This window comes from Dasypus novemcinctus, chromosome 23, assembly GCF_030445035.2.
Source record: "Dasypus novemcinctus isolate mDasNov1 chromosome 23, mDasNov1.1.hap2, whole genome shotgun sequence".
In the NCBI taxonomy this organism is placed as follows: domain Eukaryota; kingdom Metazoa; phylum Chordata; class Mammalia; order Cingulata; family Dasypodidae; genus Dasypus; species Dasypus novemcinctus.
Window position 1 is genome coordinate 68,319,100 of NC_080695.1, and position 4,702 is coordinate 68,323,801.

The following is a 4,702-nucleotide window of genomic DNA, read 5'->3' on the forward strand; positions in this document are numbered from 1 at the left end:
GGGCGCGCTGTGCGCAGCCGCAGACCGAGCCTCGGAGGCGCTCCGTGAGCCGGAAGAAAGGAGGTGGGCATGCGCCTTCCCAGAGTGGGGTCCCGTCGAACCGTTGAGGAGCCCGCAAGTCGTGAGCGACGCACAAACGCGCGCACAGCGTTCCTCAAATTCCTGCGTATTTCCTCTGTATTAAAGTAGAGCTGTTATCATGTGGGGGTGTAAAGACATCCTTTCCAAAATCCTAAAATAATTTAAAAATACAGTGCGACAATTTGGATGACTCTCATAAGCATAATGTTGAGAAAAGAGGCCAGACGGCATGGACTGTGTACTGTATGATTCCATTTATATAAATCCAAAGCTACCTTCTGCTGACCGCGTCCTGGAGAGTCGGGGGAGAGTGGTGGCCGGCAGGGAGCTTCTGGGGGCTCCAGGCCCGCTCATGTCCCACTTCTTGATCTGGGTGCTGCTTACCTGGCAAGCGTTTGCGAGAAATTGAGGCATAACCTGCTCTGTTCACTTTTCGGGGTGTCTGTTGTACTTGAATAACATGCTTAAAATAGAAGAGGAAGAACAAAAAAGAGTGAAATCCTTAAATGATTTTTTAAAGTATTCCCAGTAGGAGTGTATACTCTCCGAGTTCACCCCCAAAGTAACCATAGCAAAGAGTTCAGCGTCCTTGTGACTTTGAAAGGGATCCCCTTCCTACCCCAGAACCTGCAGGTTGCACATACACCCCCAAAGCCGCCACCCACCTGTGAGCGGGCCGGCACCCTCCCACTCAGAGCCAGGACTGGTCAGCACTGTGCTGCTGGGCTCGTTGGTCCTCAGAGCCCGGCTCGGGCCTGGCATACCCTCGTTGAGTCCACAGCAGCACAGTGGTCAGCAGACTGAGGGTCATACCATTAGAAAGGGTTTGGCAGAGCCAGAGCTTGAACCTCGAGCTGAGGACTGCGCAGAAGGATGAGTAAATATGTGCAGGTGGGAAGGATGGACAGACAGACACTTTGGGCGACCTTGTTAATCCTCCACTTCCCAGAGAGGCCCCGACTGTAGGCAGCGTGTGCTGGGGAGGGGGCGGGGGAGCAGCCAGCCTGCGTCCCAGCGCACTCGCTCCACCCTCTGAGATGGGGCAGGGGCTTGATCTGGACACCTGGACTCCAGGGGTCCTGGCTCCCCCGCTTGACCTTGGGCAAGTCACCGCTGATCTCCTGACTCCTCACCTGCTAATTAAGGAAGGGGAACTTCATGGAGTTTGACTGTCTAAGAGCAAAGGGACAGGGACCCATGTCGTGACAAATCAAGAGCAAATGCCTCACCTTTTGGAAGGTGAAACTGAAATTGGAGAAGGAGGGCCTCGGTTCCCTGCAGAGGAGTTGCCAGCCAGCCAGGGGCACTGCAGAGCCTCGCCAACCTGGCTTGACTTGCTTGCCCATGACCAGGGCACTCGGCGTGCATCACTCATGAGATTCACCAAGAGGGTATTGCTGTCCCCTCCAGGTGATGACGCAGACAGGGAGGGGAGTGGGGCTGCCCCGGGCAGGATTGCCTGCCCATTAGGCTCTGAGCTCGAGCACTGGAATCCCAGCTCACTGCCTACTAGTTGTGCAACAGTGTGGGAGCCACCGAGGTGAGGCCCCTAAACAGAGCCTGTTGTTGTTTGAGGAGTAAAAGGGATCCTAATCACACCCACTCCAGGGGTTGTTATTGTTGCAGCAAAGCCAGGCGTTCTGAACCACAGAAAGACCCAAAACTGGCACTCCAGAGAGACAGAGGAACAGATTTATTACGCGCGGGCCCAGAGGAGAGTCAATCTCCAAATTCTGAGCCCCGTTTTTCAGTTTTCATAGGTTTATATAGGATTTCAGGTGGGATCAGCATAACTTTTGCTCGTTGGCTAACACGTTGCTAGATGAAATTTTGGAAGCAGGCTTACAGGCTGATTTACGAAAGTGGAGGGGGGTCACTCATTTGATATCTTCCCACTAGGCCATGTTTTCACAGGCTGATTTACAGAAATGGGGCAGGAGTTATTATTTCATATTCTCCCTCAAGGCCATGCCCTCAAAGGCTGATCCACAGAAGCGGGGGAAGGAGTGACTTGTTAGATATTTCGGAAAGGTTATGCTTTTTATTTCTTAACAATTCCCCCCTTTAGGGAAGCAGACTTGGCCCAGTGGTTAGGGCATCCGTCTACCACATGGGAGGTCCGCGGTTCAAACCCCGGGCCTCTTTGACCCGTGTGCAACTGGCCCATGCGCAGTGCTTGTGCGCGCAAGGAGTGCCCTGCTACGCAGGGGTGTCCCCCGCGTAGGGGAGCCCCATGCACAAGGAGTGGGCCCCGTAAGGAGAGCCACCCAGCGCAAAAGAAAGTGCAGCCTGCCCAGGAATGGCGCCGCACACACGGAGAGCTGACACAGCAAGATGACACAACAAAAAGAAACACAGATTCCCGTGCCGCTGACAACAACAGAAGCAGACAAAGAAGATGCAGCAAATAGACACAGAGAACAGACAACAGGGGCTGGCGGGGGGAAGGGGAGAGAAATAAATAAGTAAGTAAATCTTTAAAAAAAAAAATTCCCCCCTTTAACGCCCTTATAATTTTTATAGGGCGTTACTCGAGCTACGTGGAAAAACAACTTAAGGTAATAAAGCATCCAACGAGACACAAGTACACTGTTAAGATTAGTGTTCTTTCAGCTACACTCCAGTCTCTGGAAGCTGTAGCTGCCAGTCCAGTACCAACTGCAAGCCGAGCAGTTTGAAGAGGAGCAGGAACCAAAAGGAACAGGAGTTCATCTACTCAGATGATGGCGACTCGGTGGCTCCAGGCAATTCAGATTTTCAAGGGGCAGTCAGGTACAGGGTGAGTTGTTCAGTTGTCTTGTTTCTCATTGGAGTGTGCCTTTTTAATTCTAGTATGATGAATCCAAGGGGAAATACCTGAAATTTTGAGAGCAGAGGGGGTTACAAGGATAACAGTATGTGGGCCCAGCCAGGTAGGTTGACGGGGCTCTTTTTCCAGTCTTTTACCCAAACTAGGTCTCCAGGTAAGTGGTGGTTTAGTGGGATGGGATCCTGAGACAGGACAGTTTTGTGTATTTGGACTGGGGATTTTTAAATGCTAGAAGATAGAATCCTGGCCAGTTTTTCCTAGGAACCTGAGATTTCCCTTGAAGGTTTGCATAATTGGGGGTGGCTGTTTAAACGGGTTGGGGGGGTGGGCAGTCTGACTTTAAGGGGGCTAATGGAAGTAGATTTACTCACTAGAGGCCAGTTTTTTATTTTTTTACCGACCTTGGCTAGGGTGGTTTTGGGGTTTGATTTATGCATTTTACTTTCCCTGAGCTTTGGGGCCTATATGCTGTGTGGAGTTTTTACTTAATCCCTAACATTTTGCTAAATCTTGGACAATGGCTGACATGAAACCTGGGTCATTGTTGCTGCTTATGGATAAAGGTATCCCATGCTGGGGAACTATTTCTCAGAGCAAAGCTTTAGTTCCTTTCTTGTTTTTCTTGTTTTTCAGCAAGGCCTTGACCCAGCCCAAGGAGGTACACATTTTTACTATGAAGTACCTATGCTGAGAAATAAAAAGCATAACCTTACAAAAATGCCTAACAAGACACTCCTGCCCCTGCTTCTGTAAATCAGCCTGTGAAAACATGGCTGAGCAGGAAGACATCTAACAAGTATGTCCTGCCCCCACATCTGTAAATTAGCCTGCAAAAGCACAGCCTTGCAGCTGCATTCTGCCTCTGTAACCCCGCTTGCAAAATTTCGCCTAGCAACGCGTTAACCAATGAGCAAAAGTTATGCCAATCCCACCTGAAATCCTATATAAACCTCTGAAAACTGAAAAATGGGGCTCAGAATTTGGAGATTGACTCTCCTCTGGGCCCACGCATCATAAATCTGTTCCTCCATCTCTGTAGAGTGCTGGTTGTGAGTTTCTTCTGCAGTTCAGTACTCCTGGCTTTGCTGGGACACCTATACTTCTGACTTGGTTTTATTTCTGTAGGGTCCGTTGTTAATTTTTAAAAGGGGTAGTTCCTATGTATTGGATGCTGACCAGGGCCTGGGGGCCTTGGGAGGGGTTGATTTTGGCAAGGTGGTGCAGAGCGAGGCCATCCGGGCAATGCAGTAATATTTTCCGAGCAGGGCTCCTAAAGCAGTCTTTCCCAGGTGGGGGAGCTGGTGGTATCGTTGAACCAGGCGTAGGCTGCCCCCTTTGGGAAGACGACTCAGCCATCCGAGAGTAGCCAGTTTCCCTCTGGGGTCTGGTGCCCTCCTTTTCTCTTTGCCCACTCCTGTTCCTCCTGGGTATAGTTTAGTTTTTCAATGTGTCATTTTAAAAGGGACAGGTGAGGCACTGGCAGCAGAGCTTGCAGTCTGAGGGCTTTTTTTTTTTGGCTGCCTGTCAAGCCGTTTTATTAGCTGGTGCATTTTTTAGTAACTGCATTTGTTTTCTTTTCTTTTTTTTTTTTTTTTTTTTTAAAGATTCATTTATTTATTTAATTTCCCCCCTCCCCTGGTTGTCTGTTCTTGGTGTCTATTTGCTGCGTCTTGTTTCTTTGTCCGCTTCTGTTGTCGTCAGCGGCACGGGAAGTGTGGGCGGCGCCATTCCTGGGCAGGCTGCTCTTTCTTTTCACGCTGGGCGGCTTTCCTCACGGGCGCACTCCTTGCGCGTGGGGCTCCCCTACGCGGG